A 17653-nucleotide genomic window follows, 5' to 3' on the forward strand; every position below is an offset into this window, starting at 1 on the left:
CGGCCCGGCCGGGGGACCTCGATCTCAGGACTGTGAGTTTGAACTCCATGTTGGGTGTAGAGAGGACATAAAAATAAAATCCTTAACGAATAATAAATGGATGAACTAATAAAGCATGACGTCGAAGGTGAGTGCTCGCTTCAGGACAAACCTCCAAGCGGACTATGTCAGGGACCTGTTCTGGATCGCCCCGGCTCCACTCCTGGGCCCAGAGACGTCCTCCACGAGGGACGGTCCCGCCCTCGGCGTGGGCCCTGGGCGCCCGGGCCTCCCCTTCTTAGGGGACAGGCCTGGGCCCAGGACAACCTCAGTGGTCTCAGGGGGCAGGGAGGGAAAACCAGAGCCCAACCCTGAGGCCCCGACGTCTAAAGAAGCTCGTGTCCTGGTGGCTCGGATGCAGGGAGGAGTCTAAGGAGGGTCATAAACCTCGGCGAGGGAGAGGGCCCAGAAGGAGGTCAGGATCCAGAGCACGGCTCCGCTTGGGCCCCGACTTCTTTCCCAGGAGGGGCCCCCTCTCAGTGGCTCTTGCACCCCCCCCCCATGTCCTAGTCTAAGGGCACCCGCAGGAAGGTCGTGTGAAGCCTCCACGTCTGTCTGCAGCCGAGGGTCTGACAGCAAGACCCAGGTCCTCTTTCTCTCTCTCTCTCCCTCTCTCGTCGTCTCTCTCTCACCTCTCCTTCTGATCTAACACAATCTGTTTCTGGGGAATTATCCATTTTGTTAGGGTTTCCTGTCCTGTGAAGTGTGAATGTCATTCACTCCCTCCATCGCTCCTCCAGGCACCTTCCAGGGGCAGGTCTGGAGTGTGCTTCGAGGTTCCTAGGTTGAAAAGGAGCGCATCAGCAGGTAACTGGCCCGGCGGCTGCTGAGCGGCGGTGTGCCTGGGTATTACGACGTTTGCTGCTGCTGCGTGCTGCTGTGCTGCTGTCCTCTATCAGTGTCTCCAGGTAGGGAGCCTGGGTGGCTCAGCGGCTGAGCGCCACAGGGCGTGATCCCGGGTCCTGGGATCGAGTCCCACAGCGGGCCCCTGCATGCATGGAGTCTCCTTCTCCCCTGCCTGTGTCTCTGCCTCTGTGTCTGGCCGTCCCGGCGTGCGGGTAGGCGGGCTGAGCTGGTCCGTGTGCGCGCTGGCCGTCCGTGTGTGTGTGGGTGCGTGCGTGGGTGCCTGTGCGCCTGCGCTCATGACTACCTTCCGAGCTTCAGTCCCCATGCTGCAGTAATCTGGTTTCCTTCGTATCCAAGTCATATCTCCTGCTGGGCCTTGAGTTTTGACAGGAGAAGGGAGGGGGGCAGCCCATTTTCTTCTGCCGTGGCGGAGAAAGGGATGGGCGGGCACAGACCTGACATATTCTCTGTCTGTCGTGGGGGTGAGCAGAGGAATCGGATTCGGGCTCTCACGGGATGGGGTCTAATTTCTCCGGCCAGTTGGGCAGGGTCAGGCGAGCAGAGAGACCCAGGCGACCATGGACAAGCCGGCAGATGCTGGAGTTTCCCGGCAATGATTTCATCAGAGGCATGTGAATGCCACCCCCGACTTCCAGGGAGGCGCTTATTTGCAGACGCCTGGGCCTGAGGTCCTTTCAAATGGACAGTGCTCCCCCGGCGGTCACGTCACTCTGTCCGTAGGCCCAGCTCCTGGCCCAGTGGGTCATGCAATTCTAGCTTGGGCCTAGGGGGGATGGGACCGTGCCACAGAAAGGGAGACAGCATCAAGTCCTTGAGCCTAAGGCATGTCCGGACAGTGACTCTGGAAAGTACATGGAGGTCCCGAAGGAGGCCAGCTGAGTTTTGTTGTGTGCGGCGTATCTGTGGCAATGGGGTGGATGGGGGGCTGTTGTCTGTCGGTGGACGAGGTGAAAGAACCCTTTGAGTGCAAGTATTTCAGAAGGGGTCCTGTGGGGTGTTCCGCACCCCGTGCACAGAGACTCCGGCCTTTTTAAGAAACGAGCCGGCCGTGCATTCTCACAGCAACTGGCAACTTTAAACAACAGAACATGCAACAGAAATCAATGGGGCTCAGGAGCCGAGGGGCCCCGCGCCTTCCGCGGGTGGGAGACCTTCCTGTCCTTAGAGGAAAGCGGATCCCTGGGTGGGGCACAGCGCTGGAGTCCGCCTGCCTGGGCTGTGGGCGCCATCCTGGAGACCCAGGAGCACTGCATCCCACGTGGGGGCATGGAGCCTGCTTCTCCCTCTGCCTATGTCTCTGCCTCTCTCTCTCTCTCTCTCTCTCTCTCTGACTATCACTATCATAAATAAATAAATAAATAAATAATAAATAATAAATAAATAAATGAATGAATGAATGAATAATTAAAACACACACACACACACACACACACACACACACAGGCCTTCCATTCCCAAATCCACCAGAGGACTCAGGGTTGGTAGGGGGCGGGGCGGGGATGGAGGGTGGCGTGTGGCCGAAGGAGGTTCAGGGCCATCCATTCCAATGGCCCTCATTCAATCATTTCATTCAAATGCACATGGTTGTCTGTTAAAGTCCGAGCCTGGAACTTCTCTCCATTGAATGGCTTTCTGCACCTCCCCCAACCCTCAGGCTGTGGCTCCCAAACTGTGGGGGAGGGGAGAGAGAAAAGAGAAGAGGAGGGGAGGGGGAGGGGGAAAGAGAAGGGCAAAGAGGATGTATGAAGAACTCACATTGTTTGGGGTCCAAAAGCGACCCCTCCTGGTTTCCTGACCCAGGAAACCCCAATAAACCCTTTGGGAATCAATCCTGGATGTGGAGGATGCCATCCCACTCTAATGCCTTCCAGGGGTGGGGGTGCGCCTGGGAGGGCGTGGCATGGCAGGGTCTGGTGAATCTGATGGGGAGTTAAACACATGACCGCGGTGTCTTAGGGTCCAGAGGCCAAACACAGGCATGGAGTGATAAGGGCGAAGGACTAAGGGAGGCCTGGCCAGGGACAGTTCTGACTCACCCACCCTGGGTGAGGGCCCAACAAGCACACTCTTTCCTCTAAAGCGACGGGCCAACAGTTTCCTGGTTCCCCATCGACCTGTCCTCCCTCTCTCGCACCCACTTCCCAAGGGAAATCCTCAGTCTCATTCGAAGTAGTCGCCGGCTGTGTCACAAGCCACCTTCTGTCTACTAAAAGGAATAAGGAAGATGGACAAACATGAACCATCCCGACAGATGGCACCTCCGCACGGAGGGGTTGGGGGTGGGGGCCCTCCCGGACAAAAGGAAACGTGACTCTGAGCTTGAAAACACGAAAGGGCAGAAGCTCCCCTGCCGCCCCGCCGCCCCCCCCCCCCCCTCTCCCCGTAGGCCCCCTCAGTCAGAAGAGCACTCAACTTTCGATTGCAGTCAGGGTTGTGAGTTCGAGCCCTACGTTGGGTCTAGAGATGATGAAAAATGAAGGAAGGAAGGAACTCTCTCTCAATAACTTAAGTGTGTATGGGGCGCCTGGGTGGCTCAGCGGGTTGAGCGGTCCAGGGATCCCCGGGTGGCTCGGCGGTTTAGCGTCTGCCTTCAGCCCGGGGCCTGATCCTGGAGACCCAGGATCGGATCGAGTCCCACGTCAGGCTCCTGCATAGAGTCTGCTTCTCCCTCTGCCTGCGTCTCTGTCTCTGTGTCTCTCATGAATAAATAAATAAAATGTTAAAAAAAAAAAATGAAAGAAAGAAACGACTACAACATTCCATTGTAGGTGACGTCTCTTTTTCTTTTTACCACAACTGGGAAAACAAAACAAACAAAAACAAAAAACAACAACAACAACAACAACAACAACAACAACAAGACCCCGCCACCACCACCCCACCCTGTCCTTGGCTCAGAGTAAGGGAATTCCTGGGTCAGGTCGAGTAGAGGGGGAGGGGGGAGATATCCTGTCGTCCGCAGTGTGGAAAACCCAGGGTTCAGCCACCTGGAATTGTTTCTTCCTCACCAGGTGGACAGACGTGGTCAGTGTCGTCATCCCTGCAGAAGCAAGGCAAGAGGGAAGAACCGCAGCATTTCCAAGCACCTTGTAGGGGCAACCTGGGAGACTCGCTGGGGTTAAGCAGCCGACTCTCGGTTTCGTCCGCCAGGAGGTGGCACTCTTGACTCGCCCAGTGAGGCCGTGGCGACCTCTGGAAGGAAGGTGTCAGGCTCAGGGTTTCCGAGGGGCTCGGCTGGGCTCCCGAGAAGTGGATCTGAGTGTCTCCAGGCTGTCTGATCCTATCTGAGTCTTAGGATGCGATTCCAGGGGCCCCTGGCACGCTCGGTCAGTAGAGAGCAGGACTCTTGACCTCCAGGTCGTGAGTGCGAGCCCTACGTTGGGAGTAGAGATCACTCTGAAAAATAAACCTGGGGGGGGGGGCGGGGGTCGGCGGAGGAAGAGGAGAGAAAAGAAAAACAGATGCCATTGCACTCAAGGAAGGCAGGCCTTGGTGATACAAGGGATTCTTCCAACAGTGGCCGGTTACAATGAGAACGTATTCCCACCGAACAGACCTCAAGCAGATGATTGGCAATTGCCATAAAAGAAAGACAACTCTCTCGTTAGAAAAAGAGAAAGAAAGAAAAAAAAGAAAGAAAAAGAAAAGAAAGAAAAGAAAAGAGATAACTCACTGAGAGTTTCTGAACCACTGATGGGTCACAGGTAGGGAGAAAAGATAAGGATTTTAAAGATTTTTTTTTCTTTAGATTTTATGTATTTATTCATGAGAGACACAAACACACAGAGAGATAGAGAGAGAGAGAGAGAGAGAGAGAGAGAGAGAGAGAGAGAGAGGCAGAGACGACACAGGCAGAGGGAGAAGCAGGCTCCATGCAGGGTCTCCAGGATCACGGCCTGGGCTGAAGGCAGCGCTAAACCGCTGAGCCACCCGGGCTGCCCAAGGATAAGGATTTTGTTTACAATCTCACACGTTCCTAAAGTTTCTCTAAGGTATAGATATCTCTACAGACAAAGTTTCCTTCAAACTGGAAGAGCAAACATGAGGGGATCAGCAGTGATCTGAACAAGAGTCCTTAAAAAAGGGTCATCAGGACGCCTGCCTGGGTGGTTCAGTGGTGGGAGCGGCTGCCTTTGGCTGGCTCAGGGTGTGATCCTGGAGTCCCGCATCGGTCTCTCCCTGCAGAGCCTGCTTCTCCCTCTGCCTGTGTCTCAGCCTCTCTCTCATTGTGTCTCTCGTGAATAACTAAACAAAATCTTTAAAAAACAAAAACACAAAGAAACCGGTCATCATTGTCTTTCGCTCTTTTCAGTTCCACGTTGTTCCTTTTAGTTCTGTTTGTTTAAGATTTTATTTATGTATGAGAGGGAGAGAGAGAGAGAGAGAGAGAGAGAGAGAGAGAGAGAGAGAGAGAGAAGCAGGCTCCATGCAGGGAGCCCGATGCGGGACTGGATCCCAGGACTCCAGGATCATGCCCCAAGCCCAAGGCAGAGGCTCCACCACTGAGCCACCCAGGCGTCCCTGGTTTTGTTCTGGGTAAATGCAGCTATTTCACTAGTTCTGGCAATTAATACTGTTGTTCGATGATCTCAGGGTGACCAGAAACTGAGATGTGTCAAAAGTCGTTTGCGTGGTTCTTCTGGAATCTGGGATAAATAAATAAACAAACAAACAAACAAACAAATAAATAAATAAATAAATAAATAAATAAATGTGTGTGCGTGCGCGTGCGTGGTGTGTGTGTGTGTGTGTGTGTGTGTGTGTTTTGTTTGTTTGTTTTTGCAAGAGCATCAGAACACCTGTACATGACATGGCGGTCACCGGTGGACGTGGTTAAAGACCCGAGGAGAGTTGGCTAGAGGGCAGTCGAGAAGAAAAACGGATTATGATTTGTCACACACAGCATTTTAACAATGTACCAGGGCACGTTACCACTTTACGAATTTATGTCGCTTTTGGAACACCCACAGCATTCACGCAACCAATATAATCTAAGAAGGCTTACGATTCTTTTGTCTGACGCTGCTTCTCACGTGCCTTCACATAGCAGGTAAACGACCTATGTTAGCCAAGAGACTCAACTTAAGGCGAGACTTTTCTGGGATCCGCTGAAACTCCATGAACGGATGAAGGAACCAGCAAACAGCCGGGCAGCCAGCCGACCAGCCAGATACACAAACCATCCATCCATCCATCCATCCATCCATCCATCCATCCATCCAACCAACATCTCAGAAGCTTTCAAGGCCCGGGCCTATAAAGGATCACGGGTCATGACAAAACTGAAAACAACGTCAGTATCTGTTTCCCCAGGGTGGCCCTAGGAGATTCCACAGGAGCTTATAGAGTTGTCCCCAAAACGTAGCTCCTTTAATATTGAGAAGTTTTCACTCTCTCACGGAGGTAATCCGTGGATAAAAAGGAATATAAAAACCTGGCTGGTCTGGAGAGGGAAAATAATAATATATATTTTTTCTTCTCTGTTCACAATCCCTTGCCATGATTAGACTACCAACGCAAGGAAATCTCTTCATTTTAACAGAGACAAGAGCCGAGTCTTAATGCTATACCAGTGTACTAGTAAAGCTCACTTCTCCCAATCTCAGTCTGTCCTGACCATGCATACAATTCCTTTTCAAAAAAATCTGCTTCCGGGACGCCTGGGTGTTTCAGTGGTTGAGCCTCTGCCTTTGGCTCATGGCGTGATCCCGGGGGGCCAGGGATCCAGTCCCACAGCGGGCTCCCTGCGTGGATCCCACTTCTCTCTCCTCCTCCCGTGTCTCTGCATCTCTGTCTCTGTCTCTGTGTCTCTCTCTGTGAGTCTCTCATGAATACATAAATAAAAACTTTAAAGAAATTCCCTAGTTGTTTCCTTCAGAAACCCCTTCTACAATGGTCTTTTTTTGTTCAGATTCAGCCTTAAGTGTTCTTTGTCTAAAGAAGCAGGCTCTGGGATGCCTGGTGGCTGGTCGTCGTCCTTTGAGCATCTGGCTTTTTTGACTCCCGGGATCGGGTCCCATACCATATCGGGCTCCTTGCATGGAGCCTTCTTCTTTCTCTCCTCTCTGCCTCCCCCTCCCTCCCTCCCTCCCTCCCTTCCTTCTGAATAAGTAAATAAAATCTTTAAAAAGAAAAAAATAGCCAGGCTCATTTCAGGACAGAATTATTTTCTTTTCCCTCACCAAAACATGTATTCTCACGCCTTGTACGTTTCCTACACGTCTCCTACTTGTCACACACGGAGTTGTTTTCCTTATCGTTCTCCAGTAGTCTCCATTCCATTGGCAGGCTTTTGCAAAATTGTAATATATTAACTTCCTTTCAGAGAGAAGAGCACTGTGTGAAGGGGGAAGGGGGAGGAGGAGGGGGGAGGGAGAGAGTGCGAGACCCAGCATCTTTCCTTTTTTAAACTATTTTGTTTCTTTATTCCTGTGTGAGAGAGAGAGACAGAGACAGAGACATGGGCAGAAGCAGGTCCCCGCAAGAGACAGATGCAGGAAAGGATCCCGGACCCGCATGATCCGGCCCTGAGATGAAGGCAGAGGCTTTAACCGCTGATAAACCAGGGGTCCCGAAGGAACGAACGAACGAAACGAACGAACGAACGAACGAACAAAGGAACAGAACTTCATCCCAGATCGTGGGAACTTGTGAAATATTGGCACTCGTCCTTATCTCTCCGAGCTGTCCTGTTCCCGATTTTTACCCGCGCTGGCCTTTGAACTCCTAAGCTACAGTTCCTTTACCAAGGGATGTTAGCAATATAGCATCCAGAGAGGGATCCCTAGGTGGCTCAGCGGTTTGGTGCCTGCCTTTGGCCCAGGGCGTGATCCTGGAGACCCGGGATCAAATCCCATGTCGGGCTCCCAGTGCGTGGAGCCTGCTTCTCCCTCTGCCTGTGTCTCTGCCTCTCTGTCTCTCTGTCTCTCTCTCTCTCTCTCTCTCTCTGTGACTATCATAAATAATAAATTAAAAAAAAAAAAATATATATATATATATATATATATATATATATATATATATATATATATGGCATCCGGAGGTAGAGGAAACCTCTCCCTCGTAGAACCCATAGGGACACGTAGACACAGACGAGATGCCAACAAAGTATATAGCCTTGGTCTCACTCCTATCTGTGGAGAGGTCACGAAAGACCCGATGTTCCGATCTCCCCCTGGCTGGGTGACAACAACTCCAGTGGGCAGCGAGCGTGACCGCGTCCGGACCCCATCCATCCTTTGGTTTCCATTTCGAAAGAGAAGAGGCCGGTTTCCTGCAAAGATACCCAAAGCCGCAGCAACAACCCAACCCGAAGAAGACCAGAGCCTCTGTCTCCCCGAGCGAGCTGAGCACTGGTTCCTCACCAACAGTCGGGACATTACTGATGGAACCAGAGGGATTCCTAGGTTAGGTTCTGGTCCCTGGGCTGGCCTCATTGCCAGCTTTCTCTAATCGTGGAGAGCATAGCATTCAAGCATGAGCAAAGCACCCCATTCACCCATCGGGCCATCTGAGCCTCAGGTTCCCCTTCCACGTGTCCCAGGTCAGTGAGCACTTGCAAGTAAGTATAGGCCCCCTAAGCAGCCCAGGGGTAGCCTGCCAGAGTTTCCTGTGGCTAGCGGGGTGTGTGTGTGTGTGTGTGTGTGTGTGTGTGTGTGTGTGTGTGTGGGGGGGGTGGGTCGTGTGCTCAACCTTCACTGCAGGGTTCTCTAGGGTCTGGTTCGGTTCGCCCCGCTTTTCTGCGTGCGCGTGCACGTGCGTGTGCATGCTCCATAAGGAGCTGGGGCGTCCTCGGGAGGAGGGGCGCCGTAGAGAGTGGACAGTTTACTCTCTGATCTTGGTACGGGCAAGGCTGTAGGGCTTGAACTCTATGGGAACCAGGAAGGTTTTCTTCCGTTTTCTCATCGTCAGTTTTGGCAGGTTGCCTTTTAGCGGATCGATCGATCCAATCGAAACAAAACAAAACAAAACGAAACAAAACAACTTTTTTTTCCTTTTTGTAAAGATTCTGTTTATTTTCTCCTGAGACACAGTGAGTGAGAGAGTCGGACACACAGGCAGAGGGAGAAGCAGGCTCCATGCTGGGAGCCGGACGTGGGACTCTGATGCCGGGCCTCCAGGATCAGGCCCCGGGCTGAAGGCGGCGCTCAACCGCCGAGCCACCCGGGCTGCCCACCTTTTTCTTTTTCTTTTTCTTTTTCTTTTTCTTTTTCTTTTTCTTTTTTTTTTTTTTTTTTAATTTTTTTTTTTTTTATTTTCAAAAGATTTTAGGTGTATGTGATGTTTACACCCAGGTTAGGGCTCATCCTCGCAACCGAGAAATATAGAGTCCCACACTCCACCGACAGTGCCAGCCAGCAGCCACGCACCCCTTCATCGATTTCATTTGTTCATTTATTTGCTTGCTTGCTTGCTTGCTTGCTTGCTTGCTTGCTTCCTGGCTTGCTTATGTATACATTCATTCAGCCGGTCAGTCGGTCAGTCGATCAGTTCAGTCAGTCAGTCCTTTTAATTAATCATTCATTCTTTCCTGTTTTAGAGATGTTCTTTATTTATCCATGAGAGACACACAGAGACAGGCATTGACAGATGCAGAGAGAAGCAGGCTCCCCGCGGGGAGCCCAAGTGGGAGTCAGGGCCCCAGGACCCCAGGATGATGACCTGACCCCAAGGCAGATGCTGAACACGGAGCTACCCAGGCGTCCCCGTTGCTTGACTTTTTAGGGGAGGCAGACAGGCAACGTGCATTCAGTGGCACGGAGATAGAGCCCAACTAGTGCTGAGTTTTCTGTGAGCCCTTTGGCCCTGGGTCAGTGTGAAAGCCAATGGAGCAGGGCCCAGAAACGTTCAAGGCTGAGAATTTCCTTCCTCCCTAATCATTTCACAGACGCTTACTTGAAAGTGGTATCTATCTATCGTATGGCAAACGTCTGTCTTTCTCTGTTTGGGTTCTAGCAAGACCCAGAGAGCCGAAGCCCCCAACCTCACGGACCGACTGAAAGTTGCGAGTTGGATGCAGAGATAGGCAGGCAGGCAGGCAGGCAGGCAGGCAGGCAGGCAGAGCCGGAAAGGCAGGCGCCACACCCACACCGGTGAGTCCAGGTGTGAGGAATGTGGGATCCCAGGGCAGCTGGGACGCAGCCTGGTCCGGATCCACCCGGGTCAGTAGCGTTTCCTGACACGGGACGGGCGCCAAAGAGGGGCCTTGGGGTGGCTTTCCTCCTCCGCCTCCTTGGGATGGGGACATCTGCCCCACTCGGGGCATGCCCCCCACCCGCCCACGCGCCCACCCTCACACGCTGGCCGCCGGTCCTGCAGGCGCCTGCCTTCCGAACCACCCAGGCTGCACCTGTTCCATGTCCGGTCCCGGTTCCGGTTCCGGCCCCGGCTCCGGCCCCAGGCAAGGGCGCACTTGCAAATGTCATCCATGGGAGGCTTCCTGCTGCCCTCACTCCTACAGATCCGGGCCACGGGAGGGTGGGAGCCGTTCCCAGATGGGATGTAGAAATGTCCGCCAACCGAAACCCGTCCTTCCCGCGTCATCTCCCCACGACGTGACGCGACGCCCTGTGCGGTGTGTGGAGAGAGACCCTTTGTCTCGCCGCCACCGCTACAGCAACCGAGGACAGTCCTCAAACAGGATCAGGGTCACACGAGCATCGGTCCCATCTGAACCTATTCCCTAGTTGGGGATCCTAGGGTGTGTCTAGGGATAGACCTGGAGCTCGAGGTCCTGTGTGTGTGGGAACCCGACGAAGGAACGGGCAAGACCGTGGGTGGCGGTGGGAAGGAAGAGGTGCGGACGAGGTGTGCCCGGGTGGCATACCCGCGTTTGAGCGTCTGCCTTCGACTCGGCTCCGGGCGTCATCACGGCGTTTTGGGGATCCAGCACCGCACCGGGCTCCCCGCGTGGAGCCTGCTTCTCCCTCTGCCTGCGTCCCGGCCTCTCTCTGTGTGTCTCCCGTGAATAAATACAGTTTATTTATTCATTTATTTTTTAAAGATTTTATTTATTTATTTATTTATTTATTTATTTATTTATTTATTTGAGAGACAGAGAGAGAGAGAGGGAGGGAGGGAGGGAGGGAGGGAGGGAGAGAGAGAGAGAGAGAGAGAGAGAGAGAGAGAGAGAGGCAGAGATCGGGTGCCGATCAATACAGTTTAAGAAATTAAACTTAAGAGTAAAAAAATGGAGGGCAGCCCCGGTGGCGCAGCGGTTTGGCGCCGCCTGCAGCCTGGGGTGTGATCCTGGAGACCTGGGATCCAGTCCCACATCGGGCTCCCTGCATGGAGCCTGCTTCTCCCTCTGTCTGTGCCCTCTGCTCTCTCTCTCTCTCTCTCTCTCTGCTCTGGGGTGTGATCTGGAGACCTCTCTCTCTCTCTCTCCGCTGCATCTGCTTCTCCCTCTCTCTGTGTCTCTGCTCTCCTCTCTCTCTCTCTCTCTCTCTCTCTCTCTCTAAATAAATAAATAAAAATAAAAAATTTTAAAAAAAAAATAAAAAATAAAGCCCTTCCCTTTCTGTAGCCCTTCCCCTCTTGGCTAATGGTTAATAAACGAATGAATAAATAGATAAATAGATAAATAAAATTTAAAAAATTTTAAAAAAGAGAGTAAAAAAAAAAATGGAATGGAAAGATAACTTGGCGAGGAGGAGGATGTGTGAACGTATGTAATGCCGCTGAGCGACTCTAGGCTTAGAAAGGGTTACAAGGTTCCACCGTAGGTGACGCCTGTCTTTTGGACCACAACCGAAACACAAAACAAGACCCCCTGTCCCTGGCTCAGAGTAAGGGAGTTCCTGGGTCAGGCTGGAGGGGGTTCCTGTGGTCCGCAGAGTGCAGAACCCCGGTTCAGTCATCTGGACTCTTTTCTTCCTGTCCGCGGAGACAGGCGTGGTCGCAGACGGCACACGCCCCGTAAAGGCAAGGCCAGAAGGAAGAACTTCAGCATTTCTTTTGCTCTTCTTTTTCTGTTCTTCCGGTTGTTGTGGTTCCGGTGTCGTTGAGCCTCAGCATTTCCAAGCACCTTGTAGGGGCAACCTGGGAGACTCGCTGGGGTTAAGCAGCCGACTCTCGGTTTCGTCCGCCAGGAGGTGGCACTCTTGACTCGCCCAGTGAGGCCGTGGCGACCTCTGGAAGGAAGGTGTCAGGCTCAGGGTTTCCGAGGGGCTCGGCTGGGCTCCCGAGAAGTGGATCTGAGTGTCTCCAGGCTGTCTGATCCTATCTGAGTCTTAGGATGCGATTCCAGGGGCCCCTGGCCCGCTCGGTCAATAGAGAGCACGACTCTTGACCTCCAGGTCCTGAGTGCGAGCCCTACGTTGGGAGTAGAGATCACTTTGACAAAGGGACCCCGGGGGCCCCGGGGGGAGGGGGGGGGGGGGAGGGGGGAGGGGGGGAGGGGAGGGGAGGGGAGGGAGGGAGGGAGGAGGGGGGGGGCGGCGGGCGTGGGGACCGGGGGAGGTCGAAAGAAAGAAAAACAGATGCCATTCTACTCAGGGAAGGCCTCGGTGATACAGCGGATCCTTCCAACGGTGTCTGGTTACAATGAGAACGGATTCCCACCGACCTTCTGAAGAGGATTTAACAATCGCCAAAAAAAGGGAAGATGACTCACTGAGAGTTTCTGAACTCTGTTCCGGGTTTCGTGGAACTCATTCAGTTCCACGTTGTTCCTTTCTGTTCGGTTTCCATGCAGCTTTTTCATTAGTTCTGGCAACTCCTACTGTATGTAGTTGGACGATCTCAGGGTGACCAGACACCGGGATTCGTCCAGACTCCTTTCCGCGAATCTTCTGAAAGGCGGACCGTATTGTTGCAAGACCTTCCGAACCACAGCTGCACGTGAAGGGGAGGTCACCCACGGAGGGAGGGACGTGCCTAAAGACCCGATGGGAATTCATTATAATGCAGTCGAGAGGAAAATCCGACCAGTTTCTGTCACACACACACACACACACACACACACACACACACACACACACTCACACTCACACTCACACACAACACACGCATGCACGCACGCAGAGCATTTAAACAGTTGGAATGTGGAGTGATGGCACTCTACCAGGACACGTTACAAGTTTAGGAATTTCATTTCGTGTTTGGAACACCGGCAGCATTCACTCAGGCAATATAATCTAAGAGGGCTTATGATTCTTTGTCTGACAGTGCTTCTCATGTGCCTTCCCATAACAAGTAAAGGACCTATAGTAGTCAAGAGACTCTATTTAGGGTTCGGCATTCTGGGATCCGCTGAGAATCCACGAACGGATGGAGGAACCCGTAGACAGACAGCCAGGCAGCCAACCAGCCAACCGAAAACATCTCAGAAGTTTTCAAGGCACATGCCTACAAGGGATCACGGATCATAACAAAACGGAAATCTTCCGTGTCTCTTTCGCCAAGGTGGCCCCTAGGAGGTTCTACAGGTGCTTTTAGAGTTGTCCCCAAAATGAAGCTCCTTTTGCGTGGAGAAGTTTTCACTCTTACGTAGGGGAAGACCGGATAAAAACGAATCCAAAAAATAAAATAAATAAGTAAATAACAAAAAAAAAAAAAAAAAAACAACAACCACAACCAAAAAAAAAAAAAAAAAAAAAAAAGGAATCTAAAAACCTTGCTGCTGTTCTGGGCAGGTAAAGGTAGAAACACACACACACACACACACACACACACACACACACACACACACACACACACAAAAAACAAACCAAAAAAAACCCAACCAAACCAAACCAAGCCAACCAACCAAACAAAAAAGCACATTGTCTTTGTCTTTTCTTCTCTGTTCACACTCTTATCAAGAGTAGACTACCAATGCAAGAGAATCTCGTCATTTTAGCGGAGAGAAGAGCCAAATCTCAGTTGTACACCAGTGTACTAGTAAAACCCACTTCTCCCAATCTCAGTCCGTCCTGACCACGCCTACAATTACTTTTCAAAGAGTCTGCTTCTGGGACGCCTTGGGTGGCTCAGCGGTGGAAGGTCTGCCTTTGGCTGAGGGCCTGATCCCAGGGGTCCTGGGATCCAGACCCATCGGGCTCCCCACGTGGAGCCTACTTCTTCCCCTGCCTGTGTCTCTGCCTCTCTCTCTCTCTCTCTCTCTCTCTCTCTCTCTCTCTCTCTCCCTCCCTCCCCCTGTCTGTCTCTCTTTCTTTCTTTCTCTGTCTCTCTCTTTATCTCTCTGTCTCTCATTGTCTGTCTCTGTCTCTCTGTGTGTCTGTCTCTGTCTCTCTTTATCTCTCTGCCTCTCTTTTTCTCTGTCTGTCTCTCTTTGTCTCTCTCCCCTTCTCTCTGTCTGTCTCTCTCTCTTTCTCTGTCTCTCTTTGTCTCTGTCTCTCTTTGCCTCTCTCTATCTCTCTGTCTGTCTCTCTTTGTCTGTCTCTGTCTCTCTCCTTCTCTCTGTCTCTCTTTCTCTCTCTGTCTCTCTCCCATGAATACATAAATAAAATCCAAAAAACAGAAAACAAAAAACAAATCTCAAAAATCCCCTTCAGAAATCCCTCCTATGATTTCTTTTTCCGTTCCGTCAGTCTTAAGCGTTCTTTCTAAATAGCCAGGCTTTGGGACGCCCGTGTGCCTCAGCGTTTGAGCATCTGGCTTCGGCTCAGGGCGTGATCCCAGACTCCTGGGACCCAGTCCCATATCAGGGTCCTCGCATGGAGCCTGCTTCCCTTGTCTCTGCCTGTCCCTGTGTCTCTCATGAATAAGTAAATAAAATCTTTTTTTTTTTTTTAAAAAAAAAAAAAAGAGACACAGAGTCATTTCAGGACAGATTCATTTTCTTTAACCACCACCACAGGACACCACCACCACCACCACCACCACCCGCATTTTCATGCCTTGTATCTAATTCTACACGTCTCCTACTATCTCACACACAGAGGTTGTTTTCCTTATCGTTAACCAGTAGTCTCGATTCCATGTGGCAGATTTTTAAAAATTGTACTTATTTTATACTTTTTGAGAGAGAGAGAGAGAGAGAGAGAGAGAGAGAGAGAGAGAGAGAACTTTGTGAAGGGAGAAGGGAGGGAGGGAGGGAGGGAGGGAGGGAGGGAGGAGGGAGGGAGGGAGGGAGGGAGACGGAGACAGAGACAGAGACAGAGACATAGGCAGAAGCAGGCTCCCCACAAGGAGCCAGATGTGGAAATGGGTCCGGACTCAGACACCGCCCCCCCCCCCCAGAATTGGGCCCTGACCCAAAGGCCGATGCTCAACCCCTCAACCGCTGAGCCACCCAGGCGGCAGACTGTTAACTCCTAGGAACCTCAGTCTCTGGGGGCACATTGTCTATCGTACCAGAAATCCTTAGATTGTCAAATGTATGAATACATGTAATAGTTTTTATTTTTTTAAAAAATGTATTTATTTATGATAGTCAGAGAGAGAGATTTAGAGAGAGAGTCAGAGACACAGGCAGAAGAGAGCAGGCTCCACGCAGGGAGCCGGACGTGGGATTCATCAGGGTCTCAGGATCGCGCCCTGGGCCAAAGGCAGGTGCCAAACCGCTGCGCCACCCAGGGATCCCATGTAATAGTTTTTAGAAACACGTGTGTGTGTGTGTGTGTGTGTGTGTGTGTGTGTGTGTGTGTGTGTGTGTGTATTGTTGGGCTGGCTGAGACAGGGGCACCCAAAATGGCGGACATCTCAAACTGGGTCATGGCTGATCTTCCCGTCAAAGCAGCCCTGACCACCAACCAAGGTCGGCCTAGATGGGAAACCGAAACTTTCCATCCAGGACTTTCCACACCGCCTGCCCTCCCCCTCCCCATCTTCTGATACTACCCCCCTACCCCCAGCCAATCACCTAACACACTGTTCCCTTGTCTAAGGGACACGCCCGGATCCAGAGCCCGAACCAAGAAGGCTTAAACAGTCCCCAACCCCGGACTCTGGCCACCCCTCCAAGTCATGGAATCTCGCCCAGGAGCGCTCCCCATTAAAGCACTCTCGGTGGCTAGGACACCATTTTTTTTTTAAGATTCTCTGGTTTAGCAGAGAGAGAGAGAGAGAGAGAGAGAGAGAGAGAGAGAGAGGCAAAGACACAGAGGGGCCCAGGGCAGGATCCAATGCGGGAGCCTGACGTGGGACTCGATCCCGGGACTCCAGGATCACGCCCTGGGCTGAAGGTGGCAGTAAAACTGCTGAGCCACACGGGCTGCCCTGTATGATACAATTGTTAAGGAAGCACGAAACAGGGGATCCCTGGGTGGCTCAGCGGTTTAGCACCTGCCCTTCGGCCCAGGGCGTGATCCTGGAGTCCTGGGATCAAGTCCTGCATCAGGGGTTCCTGCAGGGAGCCCGCTTCTCCCTCTCCCTCTGCCTGTGTGTGCGTGCGTGTGCGTGCGTGTGCGTGCGCGTGCGCGCGCGCGCGCGCGCGCTGTGTGTGTGTGTGTCTCATGAATTGTGAACTAAAATTAAAAAAAAAAAAGAGGAAGGAAAAGAGAAACAAACACACCTGAAACACGTTTACTAACACACCCAGGCATCTGCAGGTTTCCTGAATCAGACAAAAGAGAAACACAAGAACTGAGGTGGGGGGAGGGGGGAAGGAAGAAAAGGGCAAGGGGTGGGGGAGGAAAACACAACACCACAAAAGAAAAAAACCACCTTGGGTGTCTTACTGACTCACACTTTAGTATTTTACCTTCTGTTGGAAAGACAGACGCCAGGTGTCCGATGAACTGAACCCAATTTATCAATTAAGCTAGTTACACCTTCAAAGTTCCAGGTCACCAAAGATTTGGGAAGCTATTGTAAAAGTTTAACCTATAGACCTTTTTTCATTTTTTTTTTTTTAACCTGCTTGCTCGTAACAAGGAAAAGTACACGAGACAGACAAAATCGATCATTTGAAGTAGTTTCCGTGGACAAATCCTCAGAGGCACAACTTAACTAATCCGTTGAGTTCACAGCAAAGTTGAGTACGCCCGTCCCTCGGGGCCTGGACCCTCCGGCATCCGGGTCGGTCCCGGTGGAACAAGGGGATAAGTAGTTCTCCTTTTCTTTCCTGTGCCTGTGGGTCTAACGAGACACCACGCGTGTCTTGTTTCTTTGTAATGAGGTGGCGGAGGGGTCTATCTCGATCGCCACCATTCCAGGCCCACAAACCTTGACGGGAGCACAGCACATGCCACCGCCCACCCCAACGGCGCCGCGCCGGCCGGGGGGGGGGGGGGGGGGGGGGGGTTTCGGGGGTTGGGTTGGGTTGGGGGTGGGGGTGGGGGTGGGTAGGGAGAAAGCTGGTTATCCATATGAAGTGTGACGGTGATAGATAGCTCCCAGGACACGTCTTTTTACAGGAAACCCACAGGGACCCCGGATACGCAGAGATGACTGAAGCTGATGTAAATCCGAAGGCCTACCCCCTGGCAGACGCCCAACCTCACCAAGAAACTCCTGGACGCTTGTTCAGCAGTCCTGTAACTACAAGCAGCTTCGGAAAGGAGCTCACGAAGCCACCAAAACCCTCCAACAGAGGCATCTCTGAGTTCATCCCGATGGCTGGCTGCAGACGCCGAGCCCCTGGAGATCATCCCGCACCTTCCGCTGCTGCCTGCGCGCGCGTGAAGAGAAGAACGTGCCCTACGTGTTCCTGCGCTCCAAGCAGGCCCTCGGGCGGGCCTGCGGGGTGTCCGGTCCTGTCCTCGCCTGTTCCGTCACCATCCAAGAAGGCTCGCAGCCGAAGCCGCAGATCCAGTCCATTCAGCAGTCCATCGAAAGGCTCTTCGTGTACACCGCTGGCCTC

The 17653-nt window shown here is 52.3% G+C and overlaps 1 long non-coding RNA gene and 1 pseudogene across 2 annotated transcripts in view; one reads left to right on the forward strand and one right to left on the reverse strand.

The window, feature by feature from the left end:
• The window catches only part of LOC129504646 (protein LYRIC-like), a 40720-nt pseudogene that overhangs the window by 22959 nt on the left and 108 nt on the right, over positions 1–17653 (forward strand).
• The window catches only part of LOC129504650 (uncharacterized), a 6690-nt gene continuing 1384 nt past the window's right edge, over positions 12348–17653 (reverse strand). Inside the window, exons 3-4 of one of the 2 annotated variants that reach the window (XR_008663395.1) lie at positions 16364–16405; positions 12348–12783 (exon numbers count right to left, since the gene is read on the reverse strand). This is a non-coding gene — a long non-coding RNA (uncharacterized LOC129504650). The remainder of the gene's footprint in view (positions 12784–16363; positions 16406–17653) is intronic. The other variant, XR_008663393.1, reaches the window with a different exon arrangement.

The sequence above is a fragment of the Nyctereutes procyonoides genome, unplaced genomic scaffold (assembly GCF_905146905.1).
Source record: "Nyctereutes procyonoides isolate TBG_1078 unplaced genomic scaffold, NYPRO_anot_genome, whole genome shotgun sequence".
Lineage (NCBI taxonomy): Eukaryota > Metazoa > Chordata > Mammalia > Carnivora > Canidae > Nyctereutes > Nyctereutes procyonoides.